The following is a 26,307-nucleotide window of genomic DNA, read 5'->3' as shown; positions in this document are numbered from 1 at the left end:
GCCTCTTGTGGAGGAATCCGTCTATGCACCCCTCTAGGATCTGTGGCACCAAGCGCAGCAGGGCGCCACACATGTGTCCCCAAAGTGCCAAGCTTCGGTGATGTAGGTCCCGGAGAAGCAGGCTCCAGCAGACATAGCGCTGAGAGGAATTTAAGGGCCCCGGATTATAGGGCCGGGTTTTACGAGCAGCTGAAGGAGCTGGGGGGGGAGGGGGGACAGCTGCTCACTTACCTCCAGTCCAGGTCTTGGAAGGCTGATTTAAGACATATACGCCTGTCTCTGGCAGTTTGTGTGTGTTGGGCAAGGTGAGCAGACCTTGCATGTGTTTCTCAGACTCTGCAGGAGGCAGAGGAAGGCACTCTGTTTAAACGGCTGAGGCCGTGCTGCATGGACTTGTTATTTTGAGCTTTGTTCTATTATTCCTTTTTGTGCCAGTAAAAGGCTGTTACTTTTGCTTCTTCACTGGTGTATGGACACTAAATAAACCACCAGTTTGTTTGAACCCGTGGACTGCATCACTGTGGGAACCTGTGCCTACCTTCAACGCTGCTCAGTGAGTACAAATCCCTACAATATATATATATATTTTTTTTCAAATTACTTTCTACATTTGAAAAAAAAAAAAAATAGAAATCTTGTAATTTTCACGCTGACAAAGAGGCTTAGTATTAGACTCATACTTCCTTTCTTTTCAGCAGCAGCCAGAGGCCTCGGCCCGGCCCCAGCCCCAGCCAGATGCCCCGGCCTCAGCCCCAGCCAGAAGCCCCGGCCCCAAGCCCCAGCCCCAGCCAGATGCCCCGGCCTCAGCCCCAGCCAGAGGCCCCGGCCCCGGCCACAAGCCCCAGCACAGGAACCGGCCAGGCTAAGGGCCCAGCCAGGCACAGGCCCCGGCCCGGCACAGGCTCCAAAGCTTCTCACCTCTTCTGCTGAAGCCGTCGGCTTTCTGATGGACTCTGCCTCCTGTGACCCTCGCTCCACCGCCCCCCCAGGTTAGATACCGTACCTATTCAGACTATAACACGGGTCCCCATCTTATAGAAAATATTTTTTTTCTATTTTCCACCTCAATATTTGGGGTGTGCCTTATGGTCCGAAAAATACAGTAGCCATTTCACAGCACTATATCCCTAAAAATGAAAACGTTGCAGGTCTTGAAAAATGGGGACAAAAGCAATTTTTTTTTCTTTACAAGTTTCTGAATTTTTTTCAGCACTTACTCGTACTCACACTGACCTGCAGAATCATACTGACCGGTCAGTTTCAACATATAGCGAATATGGTAAACAAAAAAACAATTGTGGATTTACACTTTTTTTTCAATTTCAAAGCACTTGGATTATTTTTCCCATTTTCCAGTACACTATGTGGTAAAATGAATGATGTCATTAAAAAGTACAACTCGCCAGCAAAAAACAAGCCCTCATACGGCTATGTGGACGGAAAAATAAAAAAGTTATGTCTCTTTGAAGAAGGGGAGGAAAAAAAACTAAAAAAATGGAAAAATCACACGGCGGAGAAGAGGTTAAATAGAAAGGATAATAATGGGGCGATAAGAAATAACAGGGGGTAATGAGATATTCCAGATGGATGAAGGGGAGCGACAGTCTGTAGCAGAGAGAGGAAGACAGAGCAGAACCGACAGCTAAGGATCATGGCCCTGTGCTGTGAAGAACGTGTGACCCTGACCCCGCCAGCCAAGGATTTTATATAGTTTCATGCTCAAATTCAAGGTTATGACACAAATTTTACTACAGATTCCAAACTGAAAACCTTGTTAGCACAGATGACAATCTGCAAACTATGTATGTGAAGGAGTCTTTGGCAGTGAAATTCATATGGGATGGAAAATATTAGTTAGATAAAGCAGCATTTCTACAGAATCTGCACAGGAAAAGCAACTTGAAAAACCTGACACAAATTACCCCATTGATTGACCTGCGGCTGTTCAAATTGTGAACTGTGGTTCTTACGATATGATGCGCAAATCCGACATGTGGACGATAGTGGTTATGGCAGAAAAAAGGTCAGTAGCCGGCTGAAACGTCGCCATTATCGCACTTTATGTACTTTTAGGTGGAGACGCAATGAAAGGGCCATTTTAACATCACCCTATTTGAGCTTAATTTATTTGAGTGCTTGATTCAATCCCAGTGGAAGTGGAGCCCTGGACCACACTTGCAGAATCTACACAGCTTGGTGCTAGGGGATCTGACCACTTCTGCCAGCCTGCACCACCGGCCAGCAGATAACCACGTTGCTCCAGCCCAGTGGCCCCTGTGTAAATCCAGATTCCTACGCATTGGTTAAAGGGTGAAGGACAACCACTGGTATCTGGTAAATGGAGTGGTAGGCATATCCGAGGAAGCCATTTTTATAGCTGCCAGGTGACCACTTTATATTCATAAGTATACTTACCTCACAAACCAGCACTGCTTCTCTGCTCCAAGACCTGTGTGCTACACCGATCTCATGACATTGTTTATGTCACGTGAGCGATGCAGTCAATCAGCAGCCGTTGATGGACTGCAGTGCTCACAGTTAGTCAGACGTAACTGCTCCATCTGCAAAAATGGGAACTTTGAAGGGTTACAGCACTTGTGTGACATAATAATACCATAAGATCACGGGGGGACACAGACCTCGGAGCGGAAAAGAGTCACCTATCCAGTAGACTTGTATGCGCTTTTTCTCCTTTAAATTACGAAAAGGAAAAACACTGGAAAAAACAAAAGCACAAATAGGGTCTTATCTGGGTAATAAAATAAATAGAAATGCACAAAATGTGCTCAGCTGATTTGCTTGTGTGCACACAACCACTTATAGCGCTTAAGGCTGCTGCAGACCCACGAGGAGATGAATGCAGAAAAGAAGGAGCAAATGGGTTTTTCTGCACTGCTGTGAAAGAATGGAGGATGCCAATCCAGTATAAGTGGTTTATTAGTCCTAATTAGTCCTTAGACTAATAAACCTCTTACTACTGGATTGGCATCCTCCACTCTTTCATGGCAGAGCAGAACAACCCATTTGCTCCTTCTTTTTATGCATTCTCCTTTAAATTAAGTCCAGTGATGGCATTCAAAAGGAGATGTACATCAGTGAATAACCCCTTTAAAGGGGTTGTCTGGTCTAAATCGATAAGTCTACAGTCACTCTGTGTGACAGCAGTATCATGAATCCCCCCAGTGCATGCACTGTGCACTGCGGGGATTCGCCGGTTTCTGAGCTGGGACAGGAGGGTATGGATGCGTTATGCACACTCCCAGCCAGAGCCCGACTAGTGGACAACCACGTCACTAGACAGGGAGCAGCCTCGCTCCATACAAGTGTATACATAACCATACGTACCCGCCTGTCTCGGCAAAGAAATTGGCGAATCCTCACTATGCACAGTGATTGCACTGGGGGGATTCATAAGTCTGCAGTCACACAGAATGACTGCAGACTTATCGATTTAGGCCGGACAATGCCATCAGTGGGCTTAATTTAAGAAGAATGCATAAAAAGAAGGAGAAAATTGGTTGTTCTGCGCTACAATCAAAGAGTGGAGGATGCCAATCCAGTAGTAAGAGGTTTATTAGTCTAAGGATTAATTAGGACCCATAAACCACTTACTACTGGATTGGCATCCTCCATTCTTCACGGCATCGCATACAAACACGGTGACTGTTGGCTGCCAACATATATATTTTTCATGTCAAAGAGCAGAGTAATAACACACTGCAGAAGCAAGGAGACGCAAGTACTAATGACATACACGGTGGCCACCATTTCAAAAGACTGGGGGCCTTTGACCCGTTAAAAGGAGTTTGTCACCCCAAAAATCAAAATTAAACAATTAAGTAGGAGACTTAGCCATTATAAAAATCATATGAGGAGTGTATATTTCATTGCTGTAATTACTTTTAAAACTCGTTTTACTCCATAAGCAAATGAGGGGGATTGACTGGACCCTTTCAGTGGCCAAAAGCTCACTTTTACACCCCTCAATTTCCATTTTGAGCAGTTCCCCTGACTCTGATTGGCATCACTCGCCTGCCCATAGAGAACGCTGCCTGAACCCCCACATCAGTGCTGTGTGTGCACACAGACTATGCAGGAGTCAGCGGAGGGCACACAGCAGCCACCACTCCATACACTGATGCACCCAGAAGTGTAGACAGCGGCTTCAGAGAGGAGGAGAGGGTCAGTTACGAGTTCCTCCTCCTGTCTTCAGTGCATCACACAATAGGTCAATGTCAGCGGTGATCCTGACCTATTCTGTGATGCACTGAAGACAGGATCCTCTCCTCCGCTCTGAAGCCGCTCGCTACATTTCTAGGTGTATCAGTGTAATGAGCGGAGGCCGCTATAAGCAATAATGAAAGGGGGGACCTGAACCTGTACTGGGTGAGTGCCGCTGACTCTTTCATGGGAGCCTCTTTAACTGTTTCTTTTGTGTACCATGATAACCAATGAGTTAATATAACTCTGCAGTCCTATGTAAAAATACCAAGGGACACATTCTTATACTTTAACAAAACAGCTTGTTTTCTGGCACAGCTTATGGCAATACATTTGCATCAGACTAAAAAAAGAGACTCTCAACCACTTTTTATTGGAGTTATGTTTTACTTAAAAAAAAAAAATGAATAAAATAAATTAGAATAAAAGTGTCTCTCTATGATGAGTCTATGGGGTGGAAATAACTTCAGGGGAGGCCTTTAAATAATTGCGCTCCATGTTGCCAAGATAATCAAATTACCAGCCAATCAGCTACCAGCATTTAGTGGAAGATACCATATTTTACATCATAGGGGGAGGAGAATGTCTTCTATTTATTTAATTATGTAATACTTTGATGAAGAAACATGTGAAAGTCAATACATTCTTCATCAAATTATACAATATATCATTATTATATGTGACTGCATGCAAAAACAGTATTTAGAAGACAGGGGCACTTTAAATAAGAGGTGAATACGACCCTGCAGCAAGTAGTGGTGACCAGTGAGCGATGGCATCACAAACTGCCTCATGATGCAACAATCCAAACATTCCATCTCTATGGCAACCGGACATTCCGCCAGTAACCGCTTTACTGACACAGTGAAAACGCGACATTTCATATTCGCTTTCTGTGAAGTGAGAACCAAAATCGAGATTGTTATCCCCAATTATGACTGAAAGAAGGTCTACCAGAGCAAATAAAGGGGCCAGATACAAGGAATTTGTAGCTGATGGCCTGCTCAACTTTTTCTGGGAAAAGGAAAAACCATGTAAGTGTAAAATGAAGACCTAAAATAGCTGTACAATAAAGTTCCTTTAACAGGAACCCCGGTCATTAGATAAATACTTCCCGAACTATGGGCAGCATGAGTCTGAGCTTGGTGCACGACTGCAGCCAGGTATGTTTTTTTCTGAAATGCTCCAGTGGCTTTTCCCCGCACCACTCTAGTTGATTGATAGGTCTCTCAAGTGTGAATATAGGGAGCGATCGGTCAATCAACAGCAGGGATAACCCAGGATGGTTACTGGACGGTGGCAGGGAGACGGACGACTCCTTAAATTATGTTTTCTCTGAAACACAACAGCATTTTTAGAGAAAAACATACCTGGCTGAAATCGTGTAACCAGGCTCTGATTTATGCTGTCCGTGGATTGGGCAGGATGAATTGAGTCACAGGTCCCCTTTAATATGGTATTAGAGCAGCCTGACAAGTGCTGGATTAACAGATATTTGCTGATATTTATTATCACCAATATCCATAGTAAAATAGATCTAAATTATTGATAAGGGGAGAAAACCTTCAGGAAGGAAGTTCAACGTAAAATTTAAACCCCAAATCGGCTGCTATCATTTCCTAAGGAGATAATTCTCCTAATAATCCCCATTTTCTCCAATAGTAGTTGTTCGTCGTCTTGAAACAGTATACCCAAGAAAGGGAAGAACACTAAAATACATCTTGGAACAGACCGCCGTACTCCCTGAGATCGGAGATCCCGATACAGAAGCAGACGGCAGACTGTACACAACGTAAGTCACCATTTGTATAGTACTGTACCTGCCGTGTCAGAGGGTCATTAACTTTTATGTCCATGTATCAGGGGTAGAAGGGGTCTTGTTTCTTTATACATTAAGTGCAAAATCTCACAGTTCTAAATGCATTCATTGTCTTCTCTAAATAGAGAGGAGATTGACGCATCGCTCGCTCTTGTGGAAATGTCAAGACAATTTGAGAAGAAGAGAATCCCTAACCAGTGAGTTACACTCAGCGATGGCCCCGGCCTCACTCTATAACTTCATCTGAACTTCTTATTTCTTCTCCGTTACACAGACTCACTGAGAAAGGGATAAAACGTAACTTATAATCATCATAGCATTAAACAACCCCAATAAATAACTACAATTAGAGCAGTAAAATATAACTCCTGATTCCCCCATATGTCACTCAGGAGATGACTGAGACATAAATATACAAAATACATACAAATACCCGACGTCTCTTAAGCCTCATAGCTGGTGTACGTCAAAGCAGCAACTCTCTCCCATCAGACCCATGACTGAATGCGACTGGCTGCATCTGAGCCAAATGCACGGCTAACCCTAATGTATTCATTGTCTAATCTAAACAGAGAAGAGATTGATGCAGCGGTCGCTCTTATGGATTTATCAAGGAATTGGGAGGAGCGCAGAGCAACTGAGCAGTGAGTTACAGCGATGGCCCCGGCCTCACTCTATAACCTCATTTCAAGAGCTTATTTCTTCTCCGTTACACATGTAGAACGTCAGGACCTTATATTCATTTTCAGAGCTAAAAATACAAAAGAGGAAAAGAGCTCAAGGAAAACTCAAGGAAAAGAGCAAAAAACTCAAAACTCAAGGAAAAGAGCTAATAAGACCAGCAAGCCGCCCCCCAAGAAAAGAGCAAAAAAGAATAGTGATGAGGTAAGGCAGAGCGCCGCTGCCTTCATTTCTCTGTGGGGGAAGGGAGAGGAGGACCGAGCGATTGGGAAACACATAAGATAATGACATGCAACATATTGTAACAAAGTCCGACATATCACAGTGGCCAGGAATGGTGAAAAGAACCATAATTATATGTTTGCTGCGAATGAAGATTTCACTAAACTTTGGTTTTCTTTTTGTTTCTTGTTCTAGGTGGTGACTGCATCACCAGCTATGACCACCAGCCACTCCAACCATACAAGAAAAGCTGCCACTAAATGCCAAGATCAACCGCCAGCTGCCACCATCATTTAGGATATTTCTATTATCTATTTTATTTATAGGACTAGTTTTTTCTTATTCATCCATTGATATTTTTAGATTTAATTAATGTTTGAGCATTTATTTTAATAGTTAATGATTTTTATATTTTTTATTCTATTTCTATTTTTGTATATTATATTTATTATAAATAAGAGATCTATATTTTTTATACCAAAGTGGCTAACATCCATCTGCCACCAACAACTATGCCTAATTACTACCAGCCAGTACCATCAATGCCGAACTACCACCAGCCAGTACCATCAACGCCTAATTACAACCAGTCAGTACCATCAATGCCTAATTACCACCTGCCAGTACCATCAACGCCTAACTACCACCTGCCAGTACCATCAACGCCTAACTACCACCTGCAAGTACCATCAATGTCTAACTACCACCTGCCAGTACCATCGGCTAACTACCACCTGCCAGTACCATCAACGCCTAACTACCACCTGCAAGTACCATCAATGTCTAACTACCACCTGCCAGTACCATCGGCTAACTACCACCTGCCAGTACCATCAACGCCTAACTACCACCTGCAAGTACCATCAATGTCTAACTACCACCTGCCAGTACCATCGGCTAATTATCACCTGCCAGTACCATCGGCTAACTACCACCTGCCAGTATCATCAACGCCTAACTACCACCTGCAAGTACCATCAATGTCTAACTACCACCTGCCAGTACCATCAACGCCTAACTACCACCTGCAAGTACCATCAATGTCTAACTACCACCTGCCAGTACCATCGGCTAACTATCACCTGCCAGTACCATCAACGCCTAACTACCACCTGCAAGTACCATCAATGTCTAACTACCACCAGCCTGTACCATTTAAGCCTATCTTGCGTCTGCCAGTACCATCTATGCATCATTTTCACCACCTATTGTTATTTTTACTGAGTTTTATATTTACTTTTATATTTTTACTCTATTGATATATTTTTTTATATTTTGTACATAGTGTAAATATTGTAAATAAGAGATATATATTTTTATACCAAAGCCCTGGTGTCAATTGTGTTCTTTATTCGTCTACAAAAATTCTCTGTTCTAAGAGATGATGAATTGATGATCCTTTACTTGCCTAAAACGTGTTCCCATTGTTAACACGACGGCTGACAGGTTAGGCTATTAATGTCGTGTGCCACGATGCATTACACAATTTGTGCAGTGTGGCCCCATACACCGATAGTGGTTTTCCACAGAAATTAATAATCCTGCCGATCCCTACTGATTCTGATCTCTATTGTTGCTTCCCTGCGCTGCTCTCAACACAACATAACAAAGCTCTTACACTAACTCCGGCAGGAGGAGAGAGCAAGAGAAAAAGGTATCAGAGGGTAAGATGGGGTTGTAGGAAATAACCAGAGGTGACAGGGGGCGATGGGGAATAACAGGGGGGTAATGAGAGATAAGAGATGGGAGTCACATACGGTGGCAAAGAAAAAAAATACGGAGCAGAACCAACGGCTAAGGACCACAGACCCTGGACTATGAATAAAGTGTGACCCTGACCCCCGACAGCCCAGAACATAAATAGTTTTTTTATAATTTTTTTTTGCAAATTACTTTCTACATTTGAAAAAAAAATAAATAGAAATCTTGTAATTTTCACACTGGCAACAAGGCTTAATATTAGACTCATATTTCCTTTCTTTTCAGCAGGAATAGACTGACTGACCCTATTGACCTGTATAGGAAAGCTTTCGATGCATGCTCTGACCTAGGCAAAGGTCATTGCGGAGGGAGGAGGAGTAGGTGAGCTGTAATATCACCTATTTAAATGGTGGGTTCTGAGTTATTTATCTTGCATCAAGGTGACATTTGTCATGTAACCCTGTCTGTGATGATAATGAGACTGCTGTGAAGTATTACAGAACAGAAAGGATGAGTCTGCTTTTAGGTTTAGCGGCCAATGTGAAAATTGAAAGAAGTTTTTTTAAACGTAGAAATTAGCAACATAGAAAATTTGATGGAGGGAAAAAAAATTGCTTTTTTAACACAGAAATAACACAAAATCAGGTTTTTCAGTTTATTGTGGCTCTTGAAAATGACTCTAGCAAAAATAAAAAAAATATATAAGTTGAATTTAAAGGAAAGAGCAGCCAGTATACAGCCGGCCGGTCTGAGCACCGACACCAGAAACAGTGCAGAGCGGTTTCTTCTCTTACCTCGGGAATATTTCCTTCTCTGCACAAGTAATGAATCCCCAACATCCTGATGGCTTCCAGGTTATGGCTGTCCTTGTGTAGTAACCTATGGGAGAAAAAAGACAATGTCAGATTTTTATACATTATCTGTCTGGGAATAGTTTATATTTTTTTACCATCCATGTACAGAGACAGATATATTAGAAGAACTGTGCATGTGATCAGATGAAAGCAGCGGAGAACAGTAAACAGATCTGTCACCAGATTTCACAATATAAACTGCACACATTATTTAATCTTCGTCCTGATGAGGCTGATGTACTTACTTTGAAAAGCCACATCAGAATGGCTGTATAGTCCTGAGTACAAAATCAGTAGTTTATGAGTCCAGCCACAAAAAGAACTCATGAGTCCAAGTGTTTTCTGTCTCTGCCCACCCACTCAGTCAGCCTGAGAACTGCAGATTGTACTGAGCAGTGTAAGAATTCAGCAGCAGCATGCAGGAGGGACACTGAGGAGCTGTCAATCAGACCAGTTGGGCAGAGATTGAGTTTAGACTTTCAAAAAGTATTGTATACCATTCTGACGATGATTCTCAAAGTAAGTACACCAGCCTCATCGGGTTTAAGATCTATTGAAAAAATGTGTGCAACTTGTACTGTTAAAGCCGGTGACTGATTACATTTTATGTAAAAAAACAAACAAATAAGCAATGTCCTGTCAGCCAATGCTTCACAAATATCTCAGATAACGTGTGATGTAGCTACAGGACAGCTACATCCAACTTACTGTTCGGTGAGGGTCCGACAACTTATACCATCACTGATCAGCAAAACAGGGAATTTTATCCCTAATGGGGCATTTTACCCCCTTTACAAAATGGAGCAGCAGGTCGGACACCCAACTGACGATCAATTTACTCTCTATGGGGTTGGCGGAAAAAGCCGAGCAAAGCACTTGTCAGCCCCAGAGAGGAGTTAACGGTCCCAGCGGTAGGACCCCATTGATCAATAAGTTATCACCTTACCTACGGATTGGTGATCAGGGGTTTCTTGGATGAACATAAGTTAAGATATACAGTGCATTGTGAAAGTATTTGGTCCCCTTGAACTTTTCTACCTTTTGCCACATTTCTGGGTTCAGACATAAAGATATAAAATTCTATTTTTTTGGGGGAAGAATCAACAAGTGGGACATAATCGTGAAGTGGAGCGAAATTTATTGGATATTTTAAACTTTTTTAACAAATTAAAAACTGAAAAGTGGGGCGTGCAATATTATTCCGCCCCTTTACTTTCAGTGCAGAAGTTCAGTGAGGATCTCTGAAGGATCCAATGTCGTCCTAAATGACTGGTAATGATAAGTAGAATCCACCTGTGTGTAATCAGGTCTCGGTATAAATGCACCTGCTCTGTGATAGTCTCAGGGGTCTGTTTCAAGTGCAGAGAGCATCATGAAGACCAAGGAACACACCAGGCAGCGCCGAGATACTGTTGTGGCAAAGTTTAAAGCCGGATTTGGATACAAAAAGATTTCCCAAGTTTTAAACATCTCAAGGAGCAGTGTGCAAGCGATCATATTGAAATGGAAGGAGTATCAGACCACTGCAAATCTACCAAGACCCGGCCGTCCCTCTAAACTTTCATCTCGAACAAGGAGAAGACTGATCAGAGATGCAGCCAAAAGGCCCATGATCACTCTGGATGAACTGCAGAGATCTACAGCTGAGGTGGGAGAGTCGGTACATAGGACAACAATCAGTCATACACTGCACAAATCTGGCCTTTATGGAAGAATGGCAAGAAGAAAGCCATTTCTCAAAGATATCCATAAAAAGTCTCGTTAGAAGTTTGCCACAAGCCACCTGGGAAACACCAAACATGTGGAATAAGGAGCTCTGGTCAGATGAAACCCAAATCGAACTTTTTGGCCAAAATGCAAAACTATATGTTTGGTGTAAAAGCAACACAGCTCATCACCCTCAAAACACCATCCCCACAGTCAAACATGGTGGTGGCAGCATCATGGTTTGGGCCTGCTTTTCTTCAGCAGGGACAGGGAAGATGGTTAAAATTGATGGGAAGATGGACGGAGCCAAATACAGGAGCATTCAGGAAGAAATACTGTTGGAGTCTGCAAAAGACCTGAGACTGGGACGGAGATTTATCTTCCAACAAGACAATGATCTGAAACATAAAGCAAAATCTACAATGGAATGGCTCAAAAATAAACGTATCCAGGTGTTAGAATGGCCAAGTCAAAGTCCAGACCTGAATCCAATCGAGAATCTGTGGAAAGAGCTGAAAACTGCTGTTCACAATCACCCTCCATCCAACCTCAATGAGCTCGAGCTGTTTTGCAAGGAAGAATTTGCAAGAATTTCAGCCTCTCGATGTGCAAAACTGATAGAGACATACCCCAAGCGACTTGCAGCTGTAATCGCAGCAAAAGGTGGCGCTACAAAGTATTAACTCAAGGGGGCCGAATAATATTGCACGCCCCACTTTTCAGTTTTTAATTTGTTAAAAAAGTTAAAAATATCCAATAAATTTCGCTCCACTTCACGATTGTGTCCCACTTGTTGTCGATTCTTCCCCAAAAAATTAGAATTTTATATCTTTATGTTTGAAGCCAGAAATGTGGCAAAAGGTAGAAAAGTTCAAGGGGGCAAATACTTTCACAATGCACTGTAACTAAAAAAAAAACTTTCAATAGAATAAAAATTCTGAAAATGTATAATATTACTGTTGGGTGGAAAATGCTTTACGTTACTCCATCTTCCCATGACACATTGCATGAGCATCATAAGAATAAGATGGTCTGGGTCACCCCAACACTGCAACTGTGACCTTCTTCACAGCATAACTGTCCAAATAAAGGAAAGAATGAACCTGATTCCTCCCACAGAGGAATAAAAAATAGCACAGGGTAATTAGATTCACATTGACTCTCAATACTGCCACATCTGTCACAGTGACAGGTAGATCCTATCATTTAATATTGGGTTGTTCTATAGATATTAGCAGGCGGGAGATGAATAGTGACGTTTGCATGTTATCATCCAGGAAGGTATAGAGTGTGCTGCCCATCTCATCCTGTGCACTGTATATACTATGACGCTGGATCTATATATCGCAGTGTCTGCATTGTAGATACGAATGGAAGGAGTCAACAGAACATACAACACTGCCACCCAGTGGACAAGCATTGCCATGCAGCTATCAAAGTAGATCAGATTTCGATATTTTTTCTCTCTGCTGATTGTTTGTGTTGAATTGTGGACGGGATGGTATAAATGTTATGTTTTTCAAATAAATTTTTAATTAATTTTTCCTAGAAAACTTGAATCCGTGAGGAACTACTACAATAAATCGACATCATAGGCGCACCAAGATGGAGGCGATAGGTTCCTTGTTAGCCCAGTGGCTACACTGACTACCCAACTGATCATTCAGCTACTAGAGATGAACAGTTGCATCCAAATAGTGAAACAGCAACGACTGGAGCGTTCTCTGGTCGTTGCTTTAAAAAGCAAGTATTTGGCTGAAAAAAACAGTATATGGAGCAGGATCAGCTCCGGAGACCACCCATACACCCTCACCTGCCATAGGACGCCCATACAACCTCACCCGCCATAGGACGCCCATACAACCTCACCTGCCATAGGACGCCCATACACCCTCGCCTGCCATAGGACGCCCATACAACCTCACCTGCCATAGGACGCCCATACAACCTCACCCGCCATAAGACGCCCATACAACCTCACCCGCCATAGGACGCCCATACAACCTCACCTGCCATAGGACGCCCATACACCCTCACCCGCCATAGGACGCCCATACAACCTCACCTGCATTAGGACGCCCATACAACCTCACCTGCCATAGGACGCCCATACAACCTCACCCGCCATAGGACGCCCATACAACCTCACCCGCCATAGGACGCCCATACAACCTCACCCGCCATAGGACGCCCATACAACCTCACCCGCCATAGGACGCCCATACAACCTCACCTGCCATAAGACGCCCATACATCCTCACCTGACACAGGACGCCCATACAACCTCACCTGCCATAGGACGCCCATACAACCTCACCTGCCATAGGACGCCCATACAACCTCACCTGACACAGGACGCCCATACAACCTCACCTGCCATAGGACGCCCATACAACCTCACCTGCCATAGAACGCCCATACAACCTCACCTGCCATAGAACGCCCATACAACCTCACCTGCTATAGGATGCCGATACAACCTCACCTGTCATAGGACGCCGATACAACCTTACATGCCATAGGACGCCCATACAACCTCACCTGCCATAGGACGCCCATACAACCTCACCTGCCATAGGACGCCCATACAACCTCACCTGCCATAGGACGCCCATACAACCTCACCTGCCATAGGACGCCCATACATCCTCACCTGACACAGGACTCCCATACAACCTCACCTGCCATAGGACGCCCATACATCCTCACCTGACATAGGACACCGATACAACCTCACCTGCCATAGGACGCCGATACAACCTCACCTGCCATAGGACGCCGATACAACCTCACCTGCTATAGGACGCAGATACAACCTCACCTGACATAGGAAGCCCATACAACCTCACCTGCCATAGGAAGCCCATACAACCTCACCTGCCATAGAACGCCCATACAACCTCACCTGCCATAGGACGCCCATACAACCTCACCTGGCATGGGACGCCCATACAACCTGACCTGACATAGGACGCCCATACAACTTCACCTGCCATAGAACGCCCATACAACCTCACCTGCCATAGAACGCCCATACAACCTCACCTGCCATAGAACGCCCATACAACCTTACCAGCCATAGGATGCCCATACAACCTCACCTGCCATAGGACGCCCATACAACCTCACCTGCCATAGGACGCCGATACAACCTCACCTGACACAGGATGCCCATACAACCTCACCCGCCATATGACTCCGATACAACCTCACCTGCTATAGGACGCCGATACAACCTCACCTGCCATAGGACGCCCATACAACCTCACCCGCCATAGGACGCCTATACACCCTCACCTGCCATAGTACGCCCATACAACCTCACCCGCCATAGGATGCCCATACAACCTCACCTGCCATAGGACTCCGATACAACCTCACCTGCCATAGGATGCCGATACAACCTCACCTGACACAGGATGCCCATACAACCTCACCCGCCATATGACTCCGATACAACCTCACCTGCTATAGGACGCCCATACAACCTCACCTGCTATAGGACGCCCATACAACCTCACCTGCTATAGGACGCCCATACAACCTCACCTGCCATAGGACGCCCATACAACCTCACCTGCCATAGGACACCGATACAACCTCACCTGCTATAGGACGCCCATACAACCTCACCTGCCATAGGACGCCGTTACAACCTCACCTGCTATAGGACGCCCATACAACCTCACCTGCCATAGGACGCCGATACAACCTCACCTGATATAGGACGCCCATACAACCTCACCTGCCATAGGACGCCCATACAACCTCACCTGCTATAGGACGCAGATACAACCTCACCTGATATAGGACGCCCATACAACCTCACCTGCCATAGGACTCCGAAACAACCTCAACTGCCATAGGACGCCGATACAACCTCACCTGCTATAGGACGCAGATACAACCTCACCTGCCATAGGACGCCAATACAACCTCACCTGACACAGGATGCCCATACAACCTCACCTGCCATAGGACTCCGATACAACCTCACCTGCTATAGGATGCCGATACAACCTCACCTGACACAGGATGCCCATACAACCTCACCCGCCATATGACTCCGATACAACCTCACCTGCTATAGGACGCCCATACAACCTCACCTGCTATAGGACGCCCATACAACCTCACCTGCCATAGGACGCCCATACAACCTCACCTGCCATAGGACGCCCATACAACCTCACCTGCCATAGGACGCCCATACAACCTCACCTGCCATAGGACGCCCATACAACCTCACCTGCCATAGGACGCCCATACAACCTCACCTGCCATAGGACGCCCATACAACCTCACCTGCCATAGGACGCCCATACAACCTCACCTGCCATAGGACGCCCATACAACCTCAACTGCCATAGGACTCCGATACAACCTCACCTGCTATAGGATGCCGATACAACCTCACCTGCTATAGGACGCCCATACAACCTCACCTGATATAGGACGCCGATACAACCTCACCTGATATAGGACGCTAATACAACCTCACCTGCCATAGGACTCCGATACAACCCCAACTGCCATAGGACTCCGATACAACCTCACCTGCTATAGGACGCCCATACAACCTCACCTGCCATAGGACGCCGATACAACCTCACCTGATATAGGACGCCCATACAACCTCACCTGCCATAGGACTCCGATACAACCTCAACTGCCATAGGACGCCGATACAACCTCACCTGCTATAGGACGCAGATACAACCTCACCTGATATAGGACGCCCATACAACCTCACCTGATATTGGATGCCCATACAACCTCACCTGCCATAGGACGCCCATACAACCTCACCTGACATAGGACGCCCATACAACCTCACCTGACACAGGATGCCCATACAACCTCACCTGCCATAGGACTCCGATACAACCTCACCTGCTATAGGATGCCGATACAACCTCACCTGACACAGGATGCCCATACAACCTCACCCGCCATATGACTCCGATACAACCTCACCTGCTATAGGACGCCCATACAACCTCACCTGCTATAGGACGCCCATACAACCTCACCTGCCATAGGACGCCCATACAACCTCACCTGCCATAGGACGCCCATACAACCTCACCTGCCATAGGACGCCGATACAACCTCACCTGCTATAGGACGCCCATACAACCTCACCTGCCATAGGACGCCGATACAACCTCACCTGCTATAGGACGCCCATACAAAGTCACCTGCCATAGGACGCCGATACAACCTCACCTGATATAGGACGCCCATACAACCTCACCTGCCATAGGACTCCGATACAACCTCAACTGCCATAGGACGCCGATACAACCTCACTTGCCATAGGACGCCGATACAACCTCACTCGCCATAGGACGCCCATACAACCTCACCTGCCATAGGACGCCCATACAACCTCACCTGCCATAGGACGCCCATACAACCTCACTTGCCATAGGACGCCGATACAACCTCACTCGCCATAGGACGCCCATACAACCTCACCTGCCATAGGACGCCCATACAACCTCACCTGCTATAGGACGCAGATACAACCTCACCTGCTATAGGACGCAGATACAACCTCACCTGCCATAGGACGCCCATACAACCTCACCTGCCATAGGACGCCGATACAACCTCACCTGACACAGGACACCCATACAACCTCACCTGCCATAGGACGCCGATACAACCTCACCTGACACAGGACACCCATACAACCTCACCTGCCATAGGACGCCGATATAACCTCACCTGCCATAGGATGCCGATACAACCTCACCTGCCATAGGACGCAGATACAACCTCACCTGCCATAGGATGCCGATACAACCTCACCTGCTATAGGACGCAGATACAACCTCACCTGACATAGGATGCCGATACAACCTCACCTGACACAGGACGCCCATACAACCTCACCTGACACAGGACGCCCATACAACCTCACCTGCCATAGGACGCCCATACAACGTCACCTGCTATAGGATGCCGATACAACCTCACCTGACATAGGACGCCGATACAACCTTACCTGCCATAGGACGCCCATACAACCTCACCTGCCATAGGACGCCGATACAACCTCACCTGCCATACGACGCCCATACAACCTCACCTGCCATAGGACGCCCATACATCCTCACCTGACACAGGACGCCCATACAACCTCACCTGCCATAGGACGCCCATACAACCTCACCTGCCATAGGACGCCCATACAACCTCACCTGCCACAGGACGCCCATACAACCTCACCTGCCATAGGACGCCCATACAACCTCACCTGACACAGGACGCCCATACAACCTCACCTGCCATAGGACGTCCATACAACCTCACCTGCTATAGGATGCCGATACAACCTCACCTGACATAGGACGCCGATACAACCTTACCTGCCATAGGACACCCATACAACCTCACCTGCCATAGGACGCCCATACAACCTCACCTGCCATAGGACGCCCATACATCCTCACCTGACACAGGACGCCAATACAACCTCACCTGCCATAGGACGCCCATACAACCTCACCTGCCATAGGACGCCGATACAACCTCACCTGACACAGGACGCCCATACAACCTCACCTGCCATAGGACGCCCATACATCCTCACCTGACACAGGACGCCCATACAACCTCACGTGCCATAGGACGCCGATACAACCTCACCTGCCATAGGACGCCGATAAAACATCACCTGCCATAGGACGCAGATACAACCTCACCTGACATAGGACGCCGATACGACCTCACCTGCCATAGGACGCCGATACAACCTCACCTGACACAGGACGCCCATACAACCTCACCTGCCATAGGACGCCGATACAACCTCACCTGCTATAGGACGCAGATACAACCTCACCTGACATAGGAAGCCCATACAACCTCACATGCCATAGGAAGCCCATACAACCTCACCTGCCATAGGAAGCCCATACAACCTCACCTGCCATAGGACGCCCATACAACCTCACCTGCCATAGGACGCCCATACAACCTCACCTGCTATAGGACGCCCATACAACCTCACCTGACACAGGACGCCCATACAACCTCACCTACCATAGGACGCCCATACAACCTCACCTGCCATAGGACGCCCATACATCCTCACCTGACACAGGACGCCCATACAACCTCACCTGCCATAGGACGCCGATACAACCTCACCTGCTAAAGGACGCAGATACAACCTCACCTGACATAGGACACCGATACAACCTCACCTGACATAGGACGCCGATACAACCTCACCTGACACAGGATGCCCATACAACCTCACCTGCCATAGGACTCCGATACAACCTCACCTGCTATAGGATGCCGATACAACCTCACCTGACAAAGGATGCCCATACAACCTCACCCGCCATATGACTCCGATACAACCTCACCCGCTATAGGACGCCCATACAACCTCACCTGCTATAGGACGCCCATACAACCTCACCTGCTATAGGACGCCCATACAACCTCACCTGCCATAGGACGCCCATACAACCTCACCTGCCATAGGACGCCGATACAACCTCACCTGCTATAGGACGCCCATACAACCTCACCTGCCATAGGACTCCGATACAACCTCACCTGCTATAGGACGCCATACAACCTCACCTGCCATAGGACGCCGATACAACCTCACCTGATATAGGACGCCCATACAACCTCACCTGCCATAGGACTCCGATACAACCTCAACTGCCATAGGACGCCGATACAACCTCACCTGCTATAGGACGCAGATACAACCTCACCTGATATAGGACGCCCATACAACCTCCCCTAACATAGGACGCCCATACAACCTCACCTGCCATAGGATGCCCATACAACCTCACCTGCCATAGGACGCCCATACAACCTCACCTGCCATAGGACGCCCATACAACCTCACCTGCCATAGGATGCCGATACAACCTCACCCGCCATAGGACGCCCATACAACCTCACCTGCCATAGGACGCCCATACAACCTCATCTGCTATAGGACGCAGATACAACCTCACCTGCTATAGGACGCAGATACAACCTCACCTGCCATAGGACGCCCATACAACCTCACCTGCCATAGGAAGCCGATACAACCTCACCTGACACAGGATGCCCATACAACCTCACCTGCCATAGGACTCCGATACAACCTCACCTGCTATAGGACGCCCATACAACCTCACCTGCTATAGGACGCCCATACAACCTCACCTGCTATAGGACGCCCATACAGCCTCACCTGCCATAGGACGCCCATACAACCTCACCTGCCATAGGACGCCGATACAACCTCACCTGCTATAGGACGCCCATACAACCTCACCTGCCATAGGACTCCGATACAACCTCACCTGCCATAGGACGCCTATACAACCTCACCTGACACAGGACGCCGATACAACCTCACCTGCTATAGGACGCCGATACAACCTCACCTGCCATAGCACGCCGATACAACCTTACCTGCCATAGGACACCGATAAAACATCACCTGCTATAGGACGCAGATACAACCTCACCTGACATAGGACACCGATACAACCTCACCTGCCATAGGACGCCGATACAACCTCACCTGACACAGGACGCCCATACAACCTCACCTGCCATAGGACGCCGATACAACCTCACCTGCTATAGGACGCAGATACAACCTCACCTGACATAGGAAGCCCATACAACCTCACATGCCATAGGAAGCCCATACAACCTCACCTGCCATAGGAAGCCCATACAACCTCACCTGCCATAGGACGCCCATACAACCTCACCTGCTATAGGACGCCCATACAACCTCACCTGACACAGGACGCCCATACAACCTCACCTACCATAGGACGCCCATACATCCTCACCTGACAGAGGACGCCCATACAACCTCACCTGACATAGGACGCCCATACATCCTCACCTGACAGAGGACGCCCATACATCCTCACCTGACACAGGACACCCATACAACCTCACCTGCCATAGGACGCCGATACAACCTCACCTGACACAGGACACCCATACAACCTCACCTGCCATAGGACGCCGATATAACCTCACCTGCCATAGGACGCCGATACAACCTCACCTGCCATAGGACGCAGATACAACCTCACCTGCCATAGGATGCCGATACAACCTCACCTGCTATAGGACGCAGATACAACCTCACCTGACATAGGACGCAGATACAACCTCACCTGACATAGGACGCAGATACAACCTCACCTGACATAGGACGCAGATACAACCTCACCTGACATAGGACGCAGATACAACCTCACCTGACATAGGACGCAGATACAACCTCACCTGACACAGGACGCCCATACAACCTCACCTGACACAGGACGCCCATACAACCTCACCTGCTATAGGATGCCGATACAACCTCACCTGACATAGGACGCCGATACAACCTTACCTGCCATAGGACGCCCATACAACCTCACCTGCCATAGGAGGCCGATACAACCTCACCTGCCATACGAAGCCCATACAAACTCACCTGCCATAAGACGCCCATACATCCTCACCTGACACAGGACGCCCATACAACCTCACCTGACACAGGACGTCCATACAACCTCACCTGCCATAGGACGCCCATACAACCTCACCTGACACAGGACGCCCATACAACCTCACCTGCCATAGGACGCCCATACAACCTCACCTGCCATAGGATGCCGATACAACCTCACCTGACATAGGACGCCGATACAACCTTACCTGCCATAGGACACCCATACAACCTCACCTGCCATAGGACGCCCATACAACCTCACCTGCCATAGGATGCCCATACAACCTCACCTGCCATAGGACGCCCATACAACCTCACCTGCCATAGGACGCCCATACAACCTCACCTGCCATAGGACGCCCATACATCCTCACCTGACACAGGACGCCCATACAACCTCACCTGCCATAGGACGCCCATACATCCTCACCTGACACAGGACGCCCATACAACCTCACGTGCCATAGGACGCCGATACAACCTCACCTGCCATAGGACGCCGATAAAACATCACCTGCCATAGGACGCAGATACGACCTCACCTGACATAGGACACCGATACGACCTCACCTGCCATAGGACGCCGATACAACCTCACCTGACACAGGACGCCCATACAACCTCACCTGCCATAGGACGCCGATACAACCTCACCTGCTATAGGACGCAGATACAACCTCACCTGACATAGGAAGCCCATACAACCTCACATGCCATAGGAAGCCCATACAACCTCACCTGCCATAGGAAGCCCATACAACCTCACCTGCCATAGGACGCCCATACAACCTCACCTGCTATAGGACGCCCATACAACCTCACCTGACACAGGACGCCCATACAACCTCACCTACCATAGGACGCCCATACATCCTCACCTGACAGAGGACGCCCATACAACCTCACCTGCCATAGGACGCCCATACATCCTCACCTGACACAGGACGCCCATACAACCTCACCTGCCATAGGACGCCGATACAACCTCACCTGCTATAGGACGCAGATACAACCTCACCTGACATAGGACACCGATACAACCTCACCTGACATAGGACGCCGATACAACCTCACCTGACACAGGATGCCCATACAACCTCACCTGCCATAGGACTCCGATACAACCTCACCTGCTATAGGATGCCGATACAACCTCACCTGACACAGGATGCCCATACAACCTCACCCGCCATATGACTCCGATACAACCTCACCTGCTATAGGACGCCCATACAACCTCACCTGCTATAGGACGCCCATACAACCTCACCTGCTATAGGACGCCCATACAACCTCACCTGCCATAGGACGCCCATACAACCTCACCTGCCATAGGACGCCCATACAACCTCACCTGCCATAGGACGCCCATACAACCTCACCTGCCATAGGACTCCGATACAACCTCACCTGCTATAGGACGCCCATACAACCTCACCTGCCATAGGACGCCGATACAACCTCACCTGATATAGGACGCCCATACAACCTCACCTGCCATAGGACTCCGATACAACCTCAACTGCCATAGGACGCCGATACAACCTCACCTGCTATAGGACGCAGATACAACCTCACCTGATATAGGACGCCCATACAACCTCCCCTAACATAGGAAGCCCATACAACCTCACCTGCCATAGGACGCCCATACAACCTCACCTGCCATAGGACGCCCATACAACCTCACCTGCCATAGGATGCCGATACAGCCTCACCCGCCATAGGACGCCCATACAACCTCACCTGCCATAGGACGCCCATACAACCTCACCTGCTATAGGACGCAGATACAACCTCACCTGCTATAGGACGCAGATACAACCTCACCTGCCATAGGACGCCGATACAACCTCACCTGATATAGGACGCCGATACAACCTCACCTGACACAGGATGCCCATACAACCTCACCTGCCATAGGACTCCGATACAACCTCACCTGCTATAGGACGCCCATACAACCTCACCTGCTATAGGACGCCCATACAACCTCACCTGCTATAGGACGCCCATACAACCTCACCTGCCATAGGACGCCCATACAACCTCACCTGCCATAGGACGCCCATACAACCTCACCTGCTATAGGACGCCCATACAACCTCACCTGCCATAGGACTCCGATACAACCTCACCTGCTATAGGACGCCCATACAACCTCACCTGCCATAGGACGCCGATACAACCTCACCTGATATAGGACGCCCATACAACCTCACCTGCCATAGGACTCCGATACAACCTCAACTGCCATAGGACGCCGATACAACCTCACCTGCTATAGGACGCAGATACAACCTCACCTGATATAGGACGCCCATACAACCTGACCTGACATAGGACGCCCATACAACCTCACCTACCATAGGACGCCCATACAACCTCACCTGACATAGGACGCCCATACAACCTCACCTGCCATAGGATGCCGATACAACCTCACCCGCCATAGGACGCCCATACAACCTCACTTGCCATAGGACGCCCATACAACCTCACCTGCTATAGGACGCAGATACAACCTCACCTGCCATAGGACGCAGATACAACCTCACCTGCCATAGGACGCCCATACAACCTCACCTGCCATAGGACGCCGATACAACCTCACCTGACACAGGACACCCATACAACCTCACCTGCCATAGGACGCCGATACAACCTCAGCTGCCATAGGACGCCGATACAACCTCACCTGCTATAGGACGCAGATACAACCTCACCTGCCATAGGATGCCGATACAACCTCACCTGCTATAGGACGCAGATACAACCTCACCTGACATAGGATGCCGATACAACCTCACCTGACATAGGACGCCGATGCAACCTCACCTGACATAGGACGCAGATACAACCTCACCTGCCATAGGACGCCCATACAACCTCACCTGCTATAGGATGCCGATACAACCTCACCTGACACAGGACGCCCATACAACCTCACCTGACACAGGACGCCCATACAACCTCACCTGCCATAGGACGCCCATACAACCTCACCTGCCATAGGACGCCCATACAACCTCACCTGCTATAGGACGCCGATACAACCTCACCTGACATAGGACGCCGATACAACCTTACCTGCCATAGGACACCGATACAACCTCACCTGCCATAGGACGCCCATACAACCTCACCTGCCATAGGACGCCCATACAACCTCACCTGCCATAGGACGCCCATACAACCTCACCTGCCATAGGACGCCCATACAACCTCACCTGCCATAGGACGCCCATACAACCTCACCTGCCATAGGACGCCCATACATCCTCACTTGACACAGGACGCCCATACAACCTCACCTGCCATAGGACGCCCATACATCCTCACCTGACACAGGACGCCCATACAACCTCACCTGCCATAGGACGCCCATACATCCTCACCTGACACAGGACGCCCATACAACCTCACGTGCCATAGGACGCCGATACAACCTCACCTGCCATAGGACGCCGATAAAACATCACCTGCTATAGGACGCAGATACAACCTCACCTGACATAGGACACCGATACAACCTCACCTGCCATAGGACGCCGATACAACCTCACCTGACACAGGACGCCCATACAACCTCACCTGCCATAGGACGCCGATACAACCTCACCTGCTATAGGACGCAGATACAACCTCACCTGACATAGGACACCGATACAACCTCACCTGACATAGGACGCCGATACAACCTCACCTGACATAGGAAACCCATACAACCTCTCCGGCCATAGGACGCCCATACATCCTCACCTGACATAGGACGCCGATGCAACCTCACCTGACATAGGACGCCGATGCAACCTCACCTGACATAGGACGTCCTGGTTCTGATATTGAGATGAAAAGTTTTTTGGTCCAGATATAATGTGAGACCTCATGGATCCAAGTAAATTCAGTCACTACCCACCCAACTTGACTAACAGCTGCAACTTGTTCTGAGCAGGGTGAGATCTCAGCAGGGGAGAGGGACAGTGATGAGTTGTCAATCAGGCACATTGAGATAAAATTTCATGAAAGATTATACTGCTATTCAGCTATAGATATACAAAAGAAGCACACCAGCCACATCAGTCTCAGGGCCAATAATAATGTATGCAGTTTGCATTGTGAATTCTGGTGACAGATCTGCTTTAAATGTAGTACACTGACAGGAGCAAGTGCTCTTAAGGAGACGGTGACAATAGATAGCGATGTTTTTATATGCAACTCGCACACAATCTACAAGGTTTCCGGTAAAAAAAATGTTTAAACTACTGATGACTGTCAGATTCAGCCATTTACTTCCATAATTGCTTCTTCTCTGTTTTCCTAGCAGCTGAAATGCCGGCAGCCCACACAATTCCCAATATCTGTAACGCTCTGCTGGCGGTGCGAGCGCTGCGTACTGAACCTTAGTGCCGTCTCCACTGTCTTGTCCCAGTCCTGCAGAGCGAGCTGGAGACTCATTTCGTTAATGAGAGCCGGGGTGAAGCCCGGATGGCTGGCCAGGATTTTGTTCACGACTTCCAAGGCTCCGGAATAATTCTGTCGTAACTCGTAATAGTGAGCCTAAAATAAAGCCAAGTGCATGCATTAAATGCTCTATGTAGCAAAAGCCGTATACTGCTTCTGAATAGTAATTGTGAGAAAAGCATACATTGGACGAGCACTTATGGTCTCTTACAGTGGCAGGAAATTAGATATTGATCACCTATCCTAAGGAAAGGCCGTGAATATGTAATCAGTGGGGTCTGACACCCGGCGTCCCACCGATCAGCTGCATGCGGCTCCCATGGAGGTCAGATTTGCAGTGTGATCAGTGCAGCGCCGTACACGTGTAGTGGCCGTACTTGGTACTGCACCTTAGGCACTATTGAAGTGAGCTGCTTCACCCAAGAACAGCCACTCCACAGAGCCACTGTGGGATCCACGGGTGACAGACCACCTCCGGTATGATACGTCATCAATATACAAGTTCTGGACAACTGCTCCCATTTACCTGGTCATAAAGGTTCTCAAGTATTAGATAGACTGAACAGTCAGTGCTAATAGCGGCATTTTCCATGTTATGAACGATTCTTCTCATGGACAATAATGAGTCTTTTTACATTGCTATCTGTGTATATTTTTCAAGGGAGGTTTTCCAGCTGACAACAAGATCTAGATCTGATAACTGGACCGGTGTGATCACGTCATGAACAGAACAGATCACATTCCCTTGAAATACACCGTGACAGCAAGCAGAGATCTCAAGAAGCATGAAGAATTCCTACAGAAAGTCAATTCTAAAATGGCAAAACGTTTAACTGCACAAAGAATTAGGTTTGTGGGAATATTCCCCAGAGACGACCAGTCAACTGCAATAAATGTATATAAGATAAGATAAGATAAGATATACTTTATTTATCCCGGAGGAAATTGCGGTATCACAGCAGCAGAACACAGATCTCGAACATGACACATATGATAACATAACATTTGGAATGCTTTAGACATTGCTTTTCAGACATTTGTTAAACACCCCCATAGCTGTTGGAACAAACATATTTGATATTTTATCCTGGTGTCAATCCTGCAATGCTCCTGAATTTATTTTTTATTTATTTTAC

This window comes from Phyllobates terribilis, unplaced genomic scaffold (assembly GCF_046119375.1).
Source record: "Phyllobates terribilis strain yellow unplaced genomic scaffold, ASM4611937v1 Scaffold_9__5_contigs__length_417890890, whole genome shotgun sequence".
In the NCBI taxonomy this organism is placed as follows: domain Eukaryota; kingdom Metazoa; phylum Chordata; class Amphibia; order Anura; family Dendrobatidae; genus Phyllobates; species Phyllobates terribilis.
The sequence above is the reverse complement of the archived record's forward strand: the minus strand, read 5'-3'. Positions refer to the sequence as shown.